Consider the following 22,396-nt stretch of genomic DNA (forward strand, 5'->3'; position numbering starts at 1 on the left):
CTCGATCAACAGGGTGGTGCCATTGGTGCATTGCTCGCTATGGCCCTCCCAGCTTTAGCCCCTTTGGTATCTAAACTATTGGGAGGACAACAGGGTGGTAAACATCAGTGGCTTAGAAGGCTATCTACATTATTTGGGGGATAACCTATGGGGGAAAAGGTATAAAAAGGGAACCGGAGAACGGCCCCGAGCTCAGTCATGGACACACTGCGGTACCTATTGAACACTGCACCCAAAGACCGCCCTCTTCAGCTCTAGGCTCAACCCATCGTCGACGGTGTGTGTGAGTGTATTGGAAACCTGATTCGCGGCAACGTTCCTGTGACCGAGAACGTGGTGAAGCGCATCCGTACCCGGCACCAATGCCATCGACATCGTGAACGATTTGGTTCGTCGACGAAAGAATACTTAGGCTCCACTGGGATGGTTTGGCGTGATGCAAAGTTTGAAAGTTACGAACATACCGCACGAAGCCACCGGCAATCAAGAATGGTGGAATGTGTTGTCCACGCCACCCGCACGGACTCCCGTTCCGCCGCGACGCGCGAGAAAGAAGAAAATCTCAAGTACGGATATCCCTACTACGTGTACACCTACCAGACGAGCCAGATAGCTCCCCTTGCAATAACTATAAATAGCCTGATCACATGGAAACCGGCTGAAACATAGAACGAAATCTGAAGAAAGTCTATTACGACCCGAAACAGCCGGCCGCTTTTTGTGGAGCCCTTGGTCTCCACAAAGCTACCGGTGTGCCCTTCGACAAAGTCAAAACATGGTTGAAACAACAAAGGCCGTACACCTTGCACAAACCACTGAAAAAGAAATTCCCTCGGACTCCCACGGTGGAGGCCGGCATGGATCATCAGTGGCAATCCGACTTGAGCGATATGTCGACCTTGGCCCAGCAGAATGAGGGATACAGGTACTTGCTGTGCGTCATCGACGTGTTTTCCAAGTACGCTTGGGTGTTGCCCCTCAAAACAAGACAGGGGATAGTTTGGTGGACGCCTTACGTCGCATCTTTCAAAGTCGACAACCCCAGCGACTTCAGACGGACAAAGGCACCGAATTCCTCAATCGAAAAATGCAAGCTTACCTGAAAAAGAAAACAATTCATTTTTTCGTGACACACAACGTCGAAACCAAGGCCAGTGTGGTGGAACGATTTCAACGGACACTGAAAGAGCGCATGTGGCGATACTTTACTCATCGACAAACACAACGGTACATTGACGTGCTTGGTTCGAGCTTACAACGCCAGACGACATCGGACCATCGGTATGGCATCCACAGACGTTCGTCCGGAACACGAATGGATGTTGACAACACCCCCACGCCCCCTCAAAAGGAAAAAGAGAACAATGGACGTCGGTACGACCGTACGTTTGGCTTTGCCGAAACACGGTGCCTTCGACACAGGTTACTGGCCGAACTGGACTCTGGGAACGTTTAACGTCGCACCCAACGTCGGCCCCGGTTACAAACTATTGGACAAAAGAGGCGAACCCATACAAGGCACCTTCTATCCCGAAGAATTGCAAGCGGGTCAAGTCAACGACGACGAGATCTTTCCCATCGAAAGAGTACTCGAAAGAAAAAAAGACAAATAGTTGGTGAAATGGTTGGGTTATCCGGCGAATTTTAATTCGTGGATCGACAGGACCAGCCTCCAAAGCGTATAAATAGGAGCAGTATCCAAAACGTATAAATAGAGGCGAGAGACGCCGGTGTCAGTCAAAATGCAAGACGAAACCACGTCCCCATCCGCGACTTCCCACAATTGGTCACTCTTGGGAAAACGTGTGCCACAAGCGGAAATCGTCTTTTTCTGTCAAGTGATTTTAGTGTACGTCGTGGCGGGTGTTTCATTGTCCCAATTGGCTTTCAAACCCGACGGATCACAGACCACGTTGTGGAAGTTCCATGCCGTGGTATCCCGACAACACCGTGTCCACGTATCAAAACACCTGGATCCACCACTTCTCGTCGATCACCGGGAATGGGAAGTGGGGCTGTCAATGATCACGTTACCTGACCAATGGAATAACATCGATCACCGAGACAATACGATCGGCTTACGCGTTCATTCTTGGTCGCCCTCGACCTAAGAACCCAAAGTATAGGTATGCTGGGAACACCACAGCATCGATCCCTCGTATTGTTTCAAGGGTGTCAAAGGCGAAGAGGCCAAGGGATCGATCGAAATGGAAACACACATCAAGAGTGACAACACCAACGATAGAGTGTATCTGAAAATCAATCACGTGCAGGCGCTTTTCTACTTTGACATGTTGCCGAGAATCGATGTTCGTCTGCGTGGACCCATCGTGTCCATGTTGGGATGGACGGGAAACGAAATGATGATTTCCCTGCAGTCCATAGAAATGACCGGCGACGATGGCCAAAGTCTCCTGCCTTACTACGCCCGACACACCCCAAATCTTCAAATCCAGTACGATCTGTTTTACGTGTACACGGACATTATCGAACCTCAGATTGTATCATCGTTACGCCAGGATTCAATACTTACCACTGAAGTACAGTCGACTAAACTCCATTGGTCTCTATATAAGGAACGGAATGGGAAACGCCGTGCCATTTCTCGACGGTAAGATGGTGGTCTAATTTCATTTCCGTCGCCGACGATGATTCAAGTGTACAAAAGCGGGGTGCTCAGACAGCGAGGGGCCGGTAGTGGTCTGGTAGTGTACAGGGGGGAATTCTGCGACAACGGTTGCCGGGCGATGGTCGGGATTGTTGAATGCCGTCAAATCAGTGGGAAAGGCTCTGTGGTCGGCCGGCAAAGCGGCCGTGAAAAAGAATGTGGCCCAAGTGTTACCCAAAGTGGGACAGAGCGTGCTCGACGCCGTCAGCGGTCGGGAAAATAGAACTAGAAGAAAGTCGGTGTCCAACACGGTGTCCGACACACTCAAAAACGTAGTCGCCCACCTGGAACCTATAAAAGCCCCCTCACGATCCCCATCCACTTCACATCGTCCGAAGAGGAAGAAGAAGACACAGGTCACCTCTCACAAACGACGCAAACTAGATGTCTTCGATCATGGCTACGCAGGTAATGCGTAATGATTCCTGTCATTTTTTTAGCGTACCCGACACGCAGACGGCCATACACAATGTGACCAATATCAGAAAGTATCCGCTGACACCCGACTTGAACCACGAATTTCATATTTCCAATAGCACCGACGATTACATCGATTTGGCCAACATGACACTGCATTTGGACCTGAAGGTGACCAAGAACGACGGGAGTGACCTGGATGCGGGCAGTCAAGTAGCACCCATTAACAACCTGTTTCATTCGTTGTTCAAAGACATCAAATTACGCCTGGGAAAAAAATGTCAACAGCTTGGTCACCACCTCTCTGCAGAACTATCCCCACCGGGCTTACTTGGAGACTTTGTTGAGTTTCGGTAAGGGGGCCAAGAACGATCACCTGTCGAAACAAGTCCTGTGGGAAAAAGACACCGCCAATCAGTTCGATTCCACGAGATCCGTCGCCACCACTGTGGACGGTGTACGACATGCGCCGAATAACAAAGGATTGGAACAACGTCAGAAAGTCATCGCTGCCAGTCGCACCTTTGAACTGCAGTCACGTCTACACTTGGACATGTGTCTACAAGATCGGTATTTGATTAGCGATTGAAGATAGAAATTGGAAAAACAGTCCCCGAAATTTTTTCTGATGTACAGCGAAGGCAACTATGCAGAAGACTACAAAGTCGAGTTCACCAAAGCCTACCTGGATATCCCGTTCGTCACACTGGCTCCCAGTACCCGGACACACATCGAACAGCAAATTCAATCACCTGAATCGCTTGGTGGTCCGAGACATGGTCATCCTAGGTAATCTGTTCGACAAGGAAATCCTGCCGAAGAGACTGATTGTGGGGATAATGCGCAACACGGCCTACGACGGAAGAAAAAACAGAAATCCGTTCCATTTCGAACACAATCAATTGGAAAACATCAAACTGACCAAGCACGGGGAAATCGTGAGCGAATACGACGTGAACTTTCCCCAGCGACAAGCCATCGCACCCTACATGGATTTGATGAAAAGGGTGGCCGTCTTAAACACCAGAGAAGACCTAGACCTCCCTTTTCACGACTATATCAATGGGTACACCCTGTATTGTTTCGATTTGACCAACGACCACGGAGCCGACGGTAACTACTTTCATCCGAAAGAGACACGTAACCTGTCTTTGGAACTCAAGTTCGGTGCGGCCCCGACAAATCACCCCAGTCTTGTTCTGTTTGCCGAATACGACAATGTCTTGGAAATCGACACGAGTTTTAAAAAAACATCTCCCCTCTATCGTTTTCGGGGGCGTGTGGGCTCGTAATCACCTGGATATACTGCACCCGACCTCGTATCCCAAAGCCCACGTCATCAACGCGGACGACGAAGACCAACCGGGCAAACATTGGACCGTGTTTGTGTGCGAAGGGCCAGATCACGTCACCCTGATATCTATGGAGAAGCCTTTCGACGTTTCGTTCAAGATCAACAACTCGACTACTAACCCAGATGGATTCAAGGACTCGACAGTGTCGTGTGCGGACATTATTGCTTGTATTTTCTGTGTCATCGATTTCACGTTCCTTTCCCATACCCCCTTTCCGTTTTCGATCGCGTGTATCATGTAAACGATATACTGGTCGAACAATGGGCTAGGGATCATTTTCCCAGCTTGAAAATTCGTTTTGTTTAAAATTTCTCTTTTGCCATGATAACTTTGTAAGTTTTCGTTTGATTTCTTTTGTAACCATAAAATGTTCAATAAAATGCCTTGTCGACAACATATCACGTGTCTGTTTTTCTTGTGACGTCATGTTTTTCTTGTGACGTCATGCTATTCTGATTGGTGAAAAATGGTATCGTCCCAACACATTAGACTCGCCCTGTCCCGAGCCATAAATAGGAGTGTCGAAGCCAGAGATGTAACAAGCAAAATAGATCGAAAAGATAAACGATTTTGCACAACTTGTGGGGGTTAATACCTTTTCAGGGCCAACATAATCAATGCAAAAGAGTTGTTTCCCCTTCCTCCCTTTTTCTCCCTCCTTCTTATTTCTGTCTTTTCTTCTTCTTTCCTCCTTCTTTTTCTTCTTCTTCTTCTTCTCTCTCTCTCTCTATCTCGCTCTCTCTCTCTCTCTTCCCGTGTGCGCGCCCCTCTCTTTCTCGCCCTCCTGTCCCGACGAACTAGGTCGGGTCACTCACTGCAAGGTCAGGTCACGACGAACTAGGTCACTGGTAAACTAGGTCAAATGTCATTCAGTGCAAGGTCACGGGGCCAAGGCCAAGGTAACGGGGTCAAAGCTAAGTTCACGGGGCCAAGGTCACGGGGGTCAAAGGTCAGTGCGTCCCGCAACAGGCCCCCTAACTACTGGGTCGATAGTTATGATTTTAAAACCAAAATTTTATATTATATTTTATTATTCCCCCAACTAGTATGGTTTTCTGGACAAATCTGGGTTTTAATGTTAACTGGAAATTAGCTTGGGATTACTTATATCGTGTGTTTAAAAATCCAGATTTAATTCAGTTGGATTTTAAGATTTTGCACAACATTTTATGGACCAAAGAGAAATTGTTTTTCATTAATAAAGTAAATCTTTGTCCAGTATGTAATAATTCTGTTGAAACGTTGCTCAATTTATTTGTTGATTGTCTAGAACTCAGGGTTTTATTTGATTTTATCGAAGGTAAGATAATATATATTTTTAGGGACGGTTATACTGTTGAGCAGTTTAAGTATCGGTTTTTATTTGGGACCCTCTAGAAGTCATAATTTTATCTGGTTTTGATGAAGCTTAAAATATGTTTATATCCCGAACATCTAGATTCCTGTAGATTCACGCATATCGGACCGTAACTTCCTTGATTATGTCCCCTGATTGTACGAAAAATCGTTTCATTTTTTTTTTGCCTTGTTCTCTGTCCATCTCTTGAAAAATGTGGGCGTATCTTGCATGGTAACCACATGTTTAAAGAAAATGTCAAACTTTAACATCGGGTAAAATGTTGATGGTAAACCATTAACTAAGCCATTTGATGCTTACAACAATCGGTCTGTAAACATGAACATGAAAATGAACACAATAGGCCGTAGTTTTAAGAATAAGTCTCTTATTACCGAAATGACCCGCGACCAGGGTCAAATTATTAGTATTTGAAAATGTCGCAATTTCGAATTTTACCTTTGACGTTTTTCTTGCCTACGAAGTTGTTTACGAGTGAAAAATTGCATGAACTTCGCGAGTTTTTTACCGATTTTAATGATTACTTTTTCTTGTTGAGATTGTTTATATAACCCATGACATGTGACAGGAAGTGACCGTGAATATTAAAAAGCTTTCATATCTGCCTGGCAGATCTAGTTATTATTATTATTATTTTGTTTTTTGCCGATTTTAGTCAGAAGTTGCAGCCAAAACTGTGCACGGTGCAAACATTCTACCAACGTAGGCAAAGTGTGCCACCGTGCAACTTAATATTAAACATAAATTGGGTCATTTTTGACAAACAGGAAGCGTTTAACGGATGGGACAAAAAGCAATCCCAGATTGCCCATATTATATCGGTTATTTCTCAACGGGTCTTCTTTGGGTTTTCAGTTTTGGCGTCTTTGGACGAATCCCTTATGGAATCTGATTGACGGTTTTTCGAAATCGAAATTTCGCTCGATTAATATTAGCTTCAAAGATTTGCGAAAGTTTTCTTCGTCATTTTTTCGACATTCAAGATGGCGTATCTCCGTCACTATTTGATGTATCAAGTTGATACTTGGTTGGAATAAGGAAAACATTAATGCCTTCACAATGGCATATTGAGAAAGTTTGTGACGGCTTTCGGAAACTTTTGGAAATTACCGAGGCCTTCCGATTTTTCGCGAACATGAATAGTTCTCTCCATTTTCAAAATAGACAAAAATGGCATATAGTGGTTTTAGCCCCAGATATTATCTTTCGTTTTCAAAGACCTTGTTCAATAACATTTTCAACCGCTTGGCCGCCATATTGAATTTTACAAAAAACATTCAAATTGATATTCCGCCGCCATTTTAATTCCGATTTTCGAAAACGTGTTTTTTTTGTATTGAACCTATTTCAAATTCTTAAGGAGCCGATTTTTGAATTTCGATTTTGTTTACTTCCGGTTTCACCTTGAATTATAACTTTCGATTTTATCAACAGTTCATAATAACAGGTTTTTCTGCTTTAATAGGTATCGGATGTTACTATGCTAAATAATTTATGGTGCAACTTGTTTGTTGATGTGACAATGCGTGACCTGGCGTACCGAAACCGGTCAGTACTCTTATTATTATTATTATTATTTTATTATCAGTCATTGATACCAAAACCACACACTAGTTTCAATTCTAACTTGCAATATATTCGTCTGGTCTGTTATTGAACAGATTTTCTAATATTTACAAATTCATATTGTCGTTATGATTATTCCGAGCAGAACGAAGTTAAGAGGCGTGGGGGCGGGGATTTTGAAATTGACTACGCCCGTCTGTCCTTCTGCCCCGGTATTTCTCCCATGGCAATTCCGGGGAGCCATTGGAGATATATTTACGAAACTGTGTACACACATCCAATCTAAAATAGTAGTTATACCTTTTCTAATTACACATTTCTCAGTTAAACCGGTGAATATATGTTTATGAAACTGTGTACACACAACTTTTTATGTTTTTTGCTAATTACAGTTTCTCAGATTTGTTTACAAAAATTGTTGACTTCGGTATACATGTACAATTTGTATTGCGGAGAATATATGATATCTTTACGAAACTGTGTTCACATATATCAGCCGTTCGTTTTCGCATTCAAAAATTCTCAGTTGAATAAATATTCTACTGTAACACATTTTGGTATGAAATTATTATTCTGGAGCACACCCCCAGAAGACATTCAAGATGGCTTGATGGATCTTTATAAACGTTTGTGTTCAAACTTACATCCTTCATACAATTAGTACTGTGCATATAAACTATTCGGTCATTTGATACTTTGATACCGTAATTTTTGAAAAAAATGGGACTGGTAGTTTTTAACAGAACTCAATGTATGTCCACGATAACCATGTAGCATAATTTGGGAAGCCTTATATTATTTGCTATACATTATATAACTAGTAAAGAACTAGTATTTTGTTGTTGCTTACCAGTAGCACGGAGATTGGGTACCTCTTTACCTTCCAAAACATGTCTCAATTACGAGAGATATTTGTGAATTTTAATATTGTGGTTAACGTCTGTAATAAACTTACCATGAGCATCTTGGGACGTTATCTAATCCGGATTCCGAACATAATCTGTGTAAAAGCTTCGATAAATGTTCTCTAGCATCTGTGCCCAATCCTTCTATGGATATTTCGCCCGTTATTTCTGGTAGAAATATTTTTTCTTGGGGTAAGTAATCTTTCTCTGGTAGATTGTATGTTTTTTCTAGCCCTTTAAAATACATAATGGAAATGGATAATATAAGTGCTTTACAGATTTTATCGTGCAATACTGACAATGTTTATTGGTATACATGTTGTTGGTTCGTTTTGGTGATTTTGATTGGTTTACATCATGACGTTTTAACTAAAAAAAACTGAAGTAAACAATGGATGAAACCTAGTGTTAGAAAATCTTCATATTGGAAATAATGGCGTAAGCAAACAATCCATGAATAATTATTATATTGTTTGATGATTAGAATCGAATTTCTTTGACCCGATCAATGTTAAATTAAACTTGATATTAACTCAAAACCTGATGCTAACAAGGTTCAAAATATTTTTAATCCTACATTTAAAACAGTGAAGTAAATGTAGAAAACAAACACAAGATGACGACTTCACGCTTGCGATAGTTTGTATGGAGCGGAAATTAATCTATACAGATGCATATGTTTACACTAAAATGTCTTCTATAATGAAATTGTTCAAGTGAAATAAACGTATAGATAAGATCAATGTTAGGTGATGCGCTCCATTACCATATTTACACACTTCTAATGTATTTAATACATAAATCATGTATCTATTGTTATATAGTAAATAATCATATGTCAAGTACTGATTGCTCTAGTCGTTTTATATAGTTAGTTTCTTAAACAACCCTATTTCAATTCATTATTAATTGTACACGCTAAAATAAAAATACGCCATCTCACAATTGTGTGATTCCAGGAACTATGCCGATATAAAGCACTATAAAATGAAAAGCCTAATCAAAACCGGTGATGAAATGACAGTCCGGCGTCATCATTTTTCATGAATAATTAAGGTTTATGTCTAAAGGATAGGTTACAACCGATGAAACATAAGCAGACCAGTAGCAGGCTAGAACATTTTATACACATTGTCACGATTTTAATGTTCAAAAGTTTTGAAATTTTGTTCAGAACTGTAGCAATTTTAATGGCAAAATATTTCAATGTCGTTTTGTCCCGTGACTTTATATATTTAGATATCAGTAAATTTCAAAAGTTTTAACTTGGCTTCCACAAAATATATTCCTACGTTATGCACCTGCACTTGCGAGAGAGTTGCGCATTGGCTAAAGTAGGGAAACTTTCATCCCCGTGTTCCAATTTACCCAGCTGCAGGTAAATTAAATGGCCATCGAAACTTCTGAGTGATGCTAAGAAATATCCGCTAAAGAAAGGTAAGACCATCACAGCAAGTTCTGTGTACCGGGACGATGCAAATGAAATGAAATGTTACTGTAGTTTAAGTCATTATGTGACTCCCATAGCCTGTAGAAACAAGAAAGACGTAAACAGTATATTACTTTGTACATTACTATTTCAGATTATTTCAGACACTTGCTTACTCAATAAAAATTGTTGAAATGACCTACATGTAGTTTGTGTCTAGTTGATGTTAAACCATATATATATATATATATATATATATATATAGAGAGAGAGAGAGAGAGAGAGAGAGAGAGAGAGAGAGATATTGTTAGATTTTGGAGCGATTTCTTTTGCTTTTGTTCATATCAAATTTAATGAATGTTTTGATATAATTATATGCCATCACGATATTAGGCATTGAAGTAAGAATTAGAAGAAAGTTTAGATGTTATTTTGTCAAGTTTTTCCGATTCAATGAGAATGTTTGTGTGGAATCATATTTTAATTCCCCAAGTAGTACATAATTGCATCTAATGCCTTTGCTGTTGTTAGCAGGGGGAGGGGGGTAGCAATGTTGTTTTTCTTTTCGAACCAGGAGCTGGGCCCCAGACGCTAATCACCTTATTGTTCTTCCAGGAGGCGACGCTAACGAAAAAAAGCCTAACGCTCCACCAATCCAGTACCTACAACATGAAACATGACATGCTTATTTTGTCTACTTCGATTCCGAGATGACTGCAATGGCGCCAATATAAAGGAACAGATATTACTCAAATCTGACAATTAGAAGATGAATATTCAGGTTTATTGACGCCTAGAAAGCCAGTCGTCAGATAACTTAGCCTACTCCTATATGTAAAATCTATGACATGTTAACACCTACAATTCTTACCTCTGTGTAGGAAAAGGGATAATGTTGGATCTATTCTCTTTCCAAATCTTCCCTGTGGACGCCATTGTGGAGCACCATTCCCAACAGTGAGCGTCACCAATAGTACCGCCATTACGCACAATATCATTTCTGACAGTTTCATGATCTGAAAAAGACGATAATGATCCAGAACAGTTCAATTAGGCGTTTGTATAAATCCAAAATTTGTTCCACGTTATTAAACTGTAGTGTGAAGTTTCGGAATCTCTTTACAACGATAATAGCAAGTAAAACAGCAACTCGTTCAAGGTGAAATATTTCAACTTATTTGATTTTCTTTTGAATCCGCCATTACACTGTATTTTCAATAGTTTCACTAAAGATTAATCTTTCAATAATATTAATGCATTATGTATGCATGTACATTTGTAAAACACTATTTGCCTTAGCTAGATTTTTTTTATTTACCCCCCCCCCCCAGAAATTATCTAGCTAACGTAGTATTGATATTAAAATATGATTCCTTTTCAGATGTTAGTACTGTACTTTGTACTTACAGATCGCGTTCATATTTTCCGAAAGTTTTAGATAGTAACCCACCCAGTTGGTACAAAAATGTCATTATTAGCTTTTTGGCCAACTAGAAAGTTGAAAATTATATTATCGCCAGGGCGACTGTATTTCTGTTCTTCAAAGAAACTTTATAAATATAAACCTTTAATTATCAAATGTTAATCCTACATATTAAATCCACATAAAGAATACGGTGATTTATCTTAATTAAAATGTTTTGTTCTCTTTTAATAGTCCCATGTGACTGTTTATTGGTGACGTGGGTATGCAACTACTAAACATGATTAATGAGACACATATGACAGAAAGTTCATGTCAGCTGAGCTTCCACACTATAATCATTACTCATTAATTACTCATATTAATGCTATATAGCTACGTGATATGAGTTATCAATAATTCGTGTTTTCAAACTTCTACACTGTAATTTCATGCTCTTTGTCTCATTAACAAATTATTATGTTGATTTAGGGAAAGTTTTAGATCCCCATCTTTGGTATTTACGGAAATCAATCGTCTTTTGCCATATAAACCAGTCCTCTTCGAGTTTCCTTCTCCATTGCCAAAACTAAGATCCATCGTTAACGGTTAGATTAAAGGGCACATCTCAGATATTTCCGAGATATCTTTCAGATATGTGTATACACATAGCGTAGCTTTTGCCTATAAGACAATTCTGGAATTAAATTTTTACCCCTCTCCGCAGGAAGGTCGGAAGAGATATTGAAATGGCCCCAGCCGTCCGTCTAGGTGTTGTTATTGTTCGTTAACAACCCCAACAAATTTCATCAAATTGAAGCTGAGGCGTATTGTAATAGTTAGCAATTCATTATATATTTCAAATCTTATAACACCTCTCTTGTTGTTTTAGAGATTACTCTATATGCTGCCTTAATTAGATGAATTCTGGTATAGGCTGTATTGGAGTATTAGCAAGAAATGTGATGGCAGCATCTTAAGTTACAAACAATACACTTTAATTAGTGTTTTAACTAAAGTGGTTGCTATGAACTAGTTCCTAACTAGTTGCTAGGAATGCATAATGCTGCTATAAAAAGGAAGACATTTAGTATGCTCCTCTGTTTTAAATTTTTTTTATTCCTATAAATGGTTCAATTTGTGTTGCTGCTGGCTCTTCTTTTCTTTTCGGGTAACTTTTTAACTGTGGAGAGCCATACGCAAGGAAAACTCCAATGGAATGCCTACAACTTTTAAACTTGGAGTCTTGAACTCTTAGTTAATGGTTAACAACATGGAACATATCGGACGAACACTTTTAATATGTAAATAATCTACGGGTCCAGCTATTTGGTTTTTACTGCGAGCACTTCGCTTTTCCACATAAAGCCAGCGGATTCTTTTTTCCCAACGGTTTTTTTTTTATCCACTCTGATGACGCCTAACATCAGTCAGTTGGACCTCCTGTGTTAACCTTATTATGACAATGGAAGTAGACAACAGCGAATTTATAAGTATGCTTTAAGAAACTTTTGGTATCCGAGGACCTTTTTATTTTGTGTTTTTAACAATTTTCAAGTGTAAATATTTTAATTAAATCAACCTGTCCATAATATCATATTCATTGTATTGGACGTTAAATCTTTAATAAACAACAAACAACACGTATGCTCCTCGCCGCCGATATCACCCAAGGTGGAAGCTGACGTAAAATACAGTGTTGGTTTCATTTAAGACTTATAATCAGAGAACGTTAGCTTTTACAGTGTTGTCTATCAATGTATTTATCTCATTAAAGACGAAACGAAATAAAGATATACTTTTAATTATACAGATTGAATCTAGGTAGATTTATATGTTTAATTCCCTAATTCAATAATATTAAGGCCTAGAAGGGGATATTTATAACGAAATAAATCGACATATATAAGGGGTAAACGCCAACCGGTTTTTACCGTTCGCTAAATATATGATCTCCATCATATGGACATAAAGGCCCACTTTCAAGAATATGTGTATGTACCATATGGGTCACCCGATTGAATATTCATTCTTGCGGTCTAGAAGGGGATATTAATATTCACAGCGACAAATATGTTATTGGCGAACACGTCTGTAACACCCGATTGAATATTATTACAGCCTTGAATGGAATGCGTATGTTTTAGGCTGGGTTATCCACATATCCCTGTAGCAATGGCCACTGAAATCCCTTTCTAGCCTTTGTTGTACCGAGTGCTAAAACTTGGGTATTTGACGGAGTGTGTCTATTTTTATTTTCCAATCAAATCTCTCCTGAGTGCCATTGTTGAAAGTCGTATTTTTATCCACTTATCCAGTCTGTCTCTTTGATCTGGGAGCTTACCTAAAATTTAGGCCAATTGAATAAATGTATTATAAGATGGTGAAAAAAGTCTTCGTCGGCTGTGTGGTCTAACAGATAATAAAAACGATTCTACATGTGGAGATAACCCAATGTTTAAAGTAGCTAAATCTCTAACTCAATATCATCCAGAGTCTTCGACATTGAAAACACGAAAGGGGCATTATGGGAGATTAGATAAAGAGTTCACAGTTCTCGCTATAATAGTTAAAAAAAAAATAGAAAACTTAAAAAGAATATTCTGAAAATTGCTCCACTCTGAACCGAGATATTATCGATTGAATATTAGGCCTAGCCTCGATTATCATTACTAAAGTCGGTACGATAAAAAAAACAAAGTCTCGATTATTCATTTTAACGTTTAATCATTTTTCAAAAAATGTATTCCAATCCGCTAAATATCACAGGCTGGCGCTAGCATCGAGAGTTGATCATGGTCTGGATAAATCAATTAATGTCTAATTAATAATTTAGATAACATTTCAGGCCTAAAGAAAGACCTGCACTCGGCAGATTTAGCTCTCGCATAATGTATGTTTAAATCAGCATTGATGTTGTCATCCTACCGGGAAAAGATATGCTTCTGATATCCAATATTTAAGACAAAATAAACATTTTACCACGAATCTTGTGAGAAAGTTCGCCTCAAGTCTATTTCGCTTGGAAATAAACTCAAATTAAATGAGGCCATAAAACTAGCCCGTATACAGGAATGCACAAGCCAACAGATGAAGCAAATGGGTTCGGATTCGAATGGTGCTTCATCTGCTTGTAATTCCGACAATTCTGTCCATAAAATTAAGAGGAATAATAATTATTATGCTCAACCTCACAATTCTAAATATAGAAATACCCAGCGACAACCAAAGAAACACATCAAGAGACATTCACACAATACAAATCTCCATCAGAGACAAGAGCAACAAAGGCCAAATAATGCCTACAGTGGTTCAAATAATCAATGTCCATTTTGTGGGGAAAATCCTCATCCAAGAAGAAGATGCCCAGTCAGCCATCAAAAATGTACAAAATGTCGTAAATTTGGACACTTTGCTAATGTTTGCATGTCAGAGCGAAATCATGTACACACAATTGAGCAAAATGGTGACGATAAACATTTTGACATGGGTTTGAACAATTTATTCATTTCAAGCATCGATAATGGGGGATTGGATGGCCGAATGGTTAGCACGTGCGCGCTGTACCGTAAGGCCTGTCATTGAGTCAACTGGCGTGGTTTCGAATCCCCGGTTGTACGAGTAGGGTACCCTGTCCAACCTCGTGGGTTTTCTCCGGGTCCTCCGGTTTCCCCCCATTATCGAAATATTAAAATAAAATTAAACAATATGTTAGTCCCGAAATTACCTAGTTTCTGTCGAGTGGACGGTAAACCCCATTTCTCTCTCTCTCTCTCTCTCTCTCTCAAGCATCGATAAAACAGAATCGCACAAATCTACACAGGATTTGCATAAAGCTGGATCAAGATCTTATATACGGTTGCCAGTCAAAACCCATATACAGCATAAGCGATATACTCGTTTGAAAATGCAAATGCACACAGGTGCTGAGGCAGAAGTTCTACCTGTAAAGATATACAGACAATTGTTTGGAAGCAATCATAAACTCAAACCGCCAATAGTGTCCCTGAAAGCATATGGTGGAGCAGCGATAAACAATTTAGGAACATGCACTTTATATGTTCGTCACATATCCTATCCAGTTCAACGTCACAACAGATGGCGGTCCTATCATATTAGGTTTTGCCACCTGCCAGAAAATGGACCTGATCAAGGTGAATTTTTCAATCCAAACAGAAAATCCAAAATCAATCACCAGAGAATCTTTGTTACAAGATTATGGAGATGTTTTTCAAGGGATATTTCTTTTCCCTGGAGAGCCATATAAAGTCCGTATGAGGTCAGACGCCATACCTGTCATAAATCCTCCACGTTCCGTAAGTGTTCATCTCCAAGAAAAGATCCAGAATGAACTTCAACTTATGCAAGATATAAAAGTTATACCCAAAGTCGACAAACCGACTGAGTGGGTCAATTCCTTCGTCATTGTTGAATAAGGCAACGGGAAAGATTTAAGAATATGCTTAGATCCCAGAGACCTAAATCAAAACATCAAACGTGAACATTATTATACTCGCACGATTGATAACATCATACCAAAACTATCAAATGCCAAATATTTTTCAGTTCTTGATGCTAGATCCGGTTACTGGATGGTAAAATTGGATCAAGAAAGCTCGTACCTCACAACATTTTCTACTCCATTTGGTAGATTCAAGTTCGAGCGCCTTCCGTTTGGATTCGTTGTTATTCAAGACATATTTTAACGCAAAATGGATGAAGTTTTCGGTGACCTAAAGGGTGTATCCGGCATTGCCGACGGTATTTTTGTATTTGGAGCAACCGAATTTGAGCATGATTCAAACCTAGTTAAACAACTGCACCGAGCTAGGGAACAGAACATCAGATTCAATCCTGATAAGCTTCAACTAAATGTTCAGGAAACCAAATTCTTCGGACACATAATGGACACCTGGTGGTCTCAAACCAGATCCTGGAAAAGTTTCTGATATTACCAACATGAAAGCCCCCAAATCTAAGGAAGACTTACATTCTTTCCTTGGAATGATCAACTTCCTTCATCGCTTTAGTTCATCAGTAGCTACAATTTCGGCGCTATTACGAGAATTACTCAAAAACAACTCAATAAGCTTTCACAGCTATAAAAACTGAAAATGGAAATATGTCCACTCTCACATATTATGATCCGTAGAAGCCAAATATAATCCAGTGCGATGCCAGCACAAAGGGGCTAGGATGTACACTTTTGCAAGACTCGAAACCAATTTGTTACAAATCCAGTTTCTTAACATCAACGAAACAACGCTACAACAATATTGAGAGAGAATTACTCGCGCTTGTATGGAGTTTAGAGAAATTTCATCACTACATTTATGGTAAATGTGTTACTTTTCAAACGGACCACAAGCCATATTTAAGAAGCCAATTTCTAATTGTAGTCCAAGACTACACAGACTACATCAGAAAATCTGATGTCAACTTTAATTTCAATGAACCAAATATTGATGATATTCCTGATGTAAATGGTCAACAAGTCATAGATAATCAAGTCCAGAATAACCCTAATCCAGAAGCTATAATCCATCAACCAGGGGATATCTGCCAGCAAGATCAAAATCAACCATATAAAACTCACTCTTGAAGAAATATTATTGTTCCAAAACGTTTAGACTTATAAAGAGTCTTGATATTCCATTAAGTGTTTTAGTAAAGTTTTAAAGAGACAATTAGCCAAAGAAATGGTTTACAGTAATTTGTTTATTAATCAAAACAAGGCATATTATTGTACAATAAAATAGTTATGGTAAAACAATACTAATTTGAACTACATGTACACAAGTCTTTAAACTTCTTTCTAAAAGGGGGAGATGTAACAATATGCCTTTAACATGTTTAATGATAAGACATTCTATTCCAATAAGGGGTTTTCCATGTTACTAAATATAGATATAGGACTATTGAATTATGGGATATAGCCTCCATCTTGTAGCAAGCATGTGTTTTACATCTAGAGAATCAAATATACCTAACCCAACATATAGACGTTATATATGTATACAAAGAACGTCAACAGTACCTATTTTGGATAGCCTCGTTTGTCATACAATTAATGTTTCTGCAATATTCTGCTATGTGTTAGTTAATTGAGCATATTAAATTTGGAGCGTTATGACGTAATGTAGCCATGATTGTGTCAGTATACTTTTAAGTTAATATATTTAGAGCTCTGCTTAATCCTGATTGATTTTGTTACGCTGTAATGTATTGTTTGTTGTCTCGACTGTTGACCAGTCATAATTTGAGACAGAAATTAGCCGCGAGTCCGGTAGTGTTTGAGTGGAATTAGGTATAATCAAACAAAACACTGCGAGGGTTATGGGTTATCCATAATATCTCGAAATATTTGTTTTCTTTTTGTGGAGTTACATCGATTATCCTAAGATTTAAAGCTTCTGTGTCCTTATAGGCAGATTTATTTTGTTCTAAATATCCCTTTCTAGGCCTTTATAATATTCTATCGGGTTGTTTAATATCAACCACTATGGAGACTTACATGTAGATTTATATGAAACGCTATTAGTTTTCCCAATTTCATATTAGGGTAGTGGAGTAAAATTCAGTACTAAAATTACTGACACACTAACCCTCTTCTGAGATTGACCCTTTAAATAGTTGACCCATAATCTATAATCGCTCTATCCATCGATACACGCGACGTATAATATGACCTTTTTAGATTTTTCACTCACGTAAAATAATTCTGGATCCGTGCTTGAAATGTCATTGTTTACTTTAAAGTAGGTGGTGAATAAAAGAAAGGGCAAGCTGGTGATGACGATGTCTAGATAGTTAGATGATAATTAGTTCTATAACACATTAGGTCAATATTAACCAGTCAATAATTGGTCTGTTTCTACACATTAGCCATTGTAAATTGTCTATTAATATTTTGTTAGTTTATGTTCTTTAAAACTCACATCCGAATTTTTTGTCTAAAAGAAAGGTATGTACGAAATGCTTAATCTTTCTGGAAGAAGATAATTATACTGTATACATGTATTAAAATTAGTTCAAAACACACATCCACCGTAGCATTAATTTATGCGTTGACATCACGTTATGTCTGACGAATATATAGCTCTTCTTTCTTTCACGTATTAGTGAATTGGGAAACCTTTATTCTTTCTAGCTATATCAATACCAGAATAATATAAAAGTTATAAAAACGATGTAATTAGTAAAATTCTCCAGTTTTTTAGGACTTAAAAACTTGTAATTTAATCTGCAAAAATCGGCACGTAAGCTGGTTCTCAGAATGGACTTGTACAGTAATATGCGATGCAATAAGTTGATGAGGCAGAAAGTAGTGATAAGACAGACTGGATTGTGTTAAAAACTAACGTTTTCCTGTAGGATGTTTTGAGTCAGAAGTGGGGTGTTATTTGAACACAAATGAATAAACAGTTGTAAAGAAATAAACATTATAAAGAGATATATTACACTACATTAAAAAGACACCCATTAAATGGAATAATAAACAGACTCAAAAAGCCACCAATCAGTTCGCATGCATATAATATGTTTCAACGACGTTTTGGCAAATAATATACAAGCTTAAGTTTCCACTACTCGATTAAATAAGTCCAACGACATAGACTTAGATTATCAGTCAACTTAAAAGATGTCTATAAACAATTACGATTCATTACAATTTAATTGATTTCATACATTGTTCTAACCATGACACTTGATAACATTCATTTAAATTGATAGTTTTCTTATAGCTTACAATGTCTAAGTCACGTCTATTGTGTCAGTTTCTAGTTATTTGATGTTATGTGTGGTGCGGGTTTTCTACCCTTACTAATAGAATAATGTTTTTTACGATGTTATGAGGTTCTTAACGAAGCCTATAACTATCATTCATAATTTCTACTTTTCGCCTCTTCAAAACACTAAAGTCGAAAAGTAGAAGTTGCGACAAAATGTGAGGTGACAACACGCTATACAAGCCAAAATCAACTCGAAAATAGGAAATTAAGAAATAACACACAGCGATAATAGCGCCCCTCGTTTTTTCGTAATTTCTTATTTTCGACTTGCATTTTGGCTTGTTTTGTCGACTTTCGACTTAGTCAACAGGCTATACAAGCCAAAATGCAACCCAAAAATAGGAAATTAAGAAATAACACAAGACGGTATACAAGCCAAAATGCAAGTCGAAAATAAGAAATTAGGAAAAAACGAGGGGCGCTATTATCGCCGTATGTTATTTCTTAATTTCCTATTTTCGAGTTGATTTTGGCTTGTATAGAGTGACGTCGCCTCACATTTTGTCGTAACTTCTACTTTTCGACTTTCGCGTTGTGAAGAGGCGAAAAGTAGAAATTATGAATGGTAGTTATATGCTTCCATAGGTTCTGGTGAATGCATTGTATTGTGTTGCTTAATGAGCCGCATTAATTAACAAAGAAGTTATCACATGTGTCGTTTATTTACGTAAATAATGAGGGCATGAAAGAGAATTAATAATGACTTCTTTTTAACACTTGCAATATGACAATCCCGGGTCGATAGTAAAACGTAAGAGGAAAATAGCAGGACTCGAGATGGTTGGTTGCTGCTTCAAGCAATACGAATTGACTCTTTTTATATATTTTAAACAGACGTAATACAACGTTCCTGAATACTATAACTAACAAAGCAAACTAAAATTCAGGAAAACGAAATCATACAGAGCAAAAATAAACGAAAGGAAATTAAATAAAGCCTACAGCAAAAGGAAAATAATGAAGAAATGTAAGAAATAATCTTTTACAGTATAATCAAGATATCTGTAGAATCGCTGATATTGTTGTATGCAAATTGGGGCCACGGTGGCTAAGTGAGTAAGACGTTCTCGCTAACCTGTAGGTCTCGTGTTCGATCCATATGTTAACTAAGAAAGTTCATCGGGATCAGGGCATGAACCCCTCCCCGCTTTTCAGTATTGCTGGACAGAAGGCCTGGCAAGGGACGCCGTATAATCGTTCGGATGGGACGAAAAACCGAGCTCCCGTGCATGTAAAAGAACCATTAACAGTTGGAATTCGATATGAGAGTAGGCCGTAGTGCTACTGTTCGGGCAAAATTTCCGCCATAGCCCACTATATGGCATATGCAGAACAGTAGGGCGTTAAACCCCATTTTATTTCATTTCTCAGTATGCAAGTATTATCAGCAACTGATTGCATACGCGTGCAATATTATTTACATTTTGACTAATCTAAATACACCGTCGGAATATCATGAAATATTGTTTTTTTTAAAAAACTAGTATTTCTTTTTATACGCCAACGCTTGTATCTTATCCGCAATCCCTTTCAATTTCTGAAAAAAATATAGTTTAAAGACCAAAAAAAAAAAAAAAAAAAAAATGTTAGCACTCCAGAGACTAGTGTTTGGCACGAATATTCGCTCGTCGAATATAATATTTGAATAGCAATCACCATATTCGAATATTTTCGAATATCTACATTATTTATTCTGTTTGTTCTCAAATATTATTAAAGACGACTTTCCTTGTCACATTTACATTCGAAGCTTAATAGATTGCTTAACTGCAGCTTGTAAGAGGTCTACCCCTATATAGGCCTACCGTCTTCAGAGGCGGATCGTTTTCAGAGTATCGCGCTCGGGCCCCTAATTTGCTGGATCCCGCCTGATCCCCGTATCACTTTAGTTACCTTGGTAACTAACTATATGTTCGCGCATGTCTGTAAAACATAGCTATTGTCTTAGCACCAATCCTTTTGACCCCGGCCGTTGCCGATTACAAAACTGCTGTTTAGTCAATCGAAGTTTCAACCTGCTTCTTAAATCGTCTTTTCTTCACGTCTATTTCACCCCAATCAGGGGCGGATCTCAGAATTTTGAAAAGGGGGGGGGCCCGCAAAATGAGGGCACTGACCGCGGAGACGGGGCACGCCGCTGAGAGTGGATTTTTTTTTTTTTTTAGGAGGGGGGGGAGCAAGAAAATTATCCGTCATTTCCTTGCATCTGTAGCCATTCCAAGAGCTATTTGACTGATATTTTCGTCTCAGTAAACGTTCGGAAATCGTTGAAAAAGAGCCTTAAAATCGAGCAAAAAAGCCAGTTGAACATGCGACTCGAAAATTGTCAAAGCGAGCGAGGCATTATGATGGGAAAAAAGACGAATCTATTCCCTAGCCACTTCACTATTTAAGCCTTGTAACTTGTACTTTGTACTGTCCACACATGAAACAATGATACATCAAGTTGCACTCATGCGCGTCGGTGATGGGCATGAGTGTATACGCCGCCGATTCCACAAGATGTCTGTCTATAGTCACTCTATAGGATTAGGGCACCGTCAGCTAAACAACAAGAATTCGTTTGCAAGTGGAAGCATTAATTAGACCAGACTGGTGTGTTTGAATCGATGGTTTGAGTCATTTGGGATCCCTGCAATGGGGTTGGGAACGGACATATTTGGGTCTGAGAAAGGGCACTTTCAGCAGTAAAAAAAAAGGCACTGTCGAAAATTAGGGGGGCGCGCACCCCTCGCCCCCCCCCCTTAAATCCGCCTCTGCCAATGTCTTCAAGAGGTCCGGGGTTAAGAAATCTGCTATTTGGGAATATTTTGTCATAAACCCCAAGACCAAGAACGCTACATCTAAAGCAGGCTCTAAACATGTCCTGTTGTATTATGGAACGACGATTAATCTTTGGAAGCACATAAAAATGAAACGTGGTTACGTAGCTCTCATACTTCCCCGGCACGGAATGTGGCGTCATGCAAGAGTCAGCCAATTAGAAGTGGACCCAGGCGAAAAATGAGAAGCTGCAGGTCCTATTTGGATGCTCATCGTTCGATTGCTATAGGGCCTACGAAAGGACCCACTGCGCCCACGGTGACAAAGAAAACACCAAAGCCTAGGAATTACCAAGACCGTGTTCGAGAACTACACGAGAACTGATAATCCACTCAAGAGGTGGAAAGAACACGAGAAGAAAAATTCAGAACCACCATCCTGCAGTTTAACAAGAGAAATCGGCTCAAACCCAGTAACGTGCGCATGCTACATTATTTGGCAAATAATCTGTAGAATGACTTTTATCGCGGTTTAACAAGTGCTTCTAGTTCAAGATCACATGTGTTGTTCTTCTTTTTTTGCTTTGTATGGAAGACCAAACAGTCCTTTATTCAGTGTTCTTAGTTCTTAAATCATAGTCCTTATAATTCTTATTTCTTCATTTGTTGTCATATTTCGATATTTGTACACTAAAATTAACATTTGTATCTTAAAATCAATATTTGTTTTACAAATCAGACA

At 38.8% G+C, this 22,396-nt stretch overlaps 1 long non-coding RNA gene across 1 annotated transcript in view; it reads right to left on the minus strand.

Moving 5' to 3' along the window:
- Nucleotides 1–22,396, minus strand: part of LOC130013018 (uncharacterized) — a 154,689-nt gene that overhangs the window by 126,704 nt on the left and 5,589 nt on the right. Inside the window, exons 2-3 of the long non-coding RNA XR_008788291.1 lie at nt 10,569–10,713; nt 8,319–8,502 (exon numbers count right to left, since the gene is read on the minus strand). This is a non-coding gene — a long non-coding RNA (uncharacterized LOC130013018). The remainder of the gene's footprint in view (nt 1–8,318; nt 8,503–10,568; nt 10,714–22,396) is intronic.

The sequence above is a fragment of the Patella vulgata genome, chromosome 5 (assembly GCF_932274485.2).
Source record: "Patella vulgata chromosome 5, xgPatVulg1.2, whole genome shotgun sequence".
Lineage (NCBI taxonomy): Eukaryota > Metazoa > Mollusca > Gastropoda > Patellidae > Patella > Patella vulgata.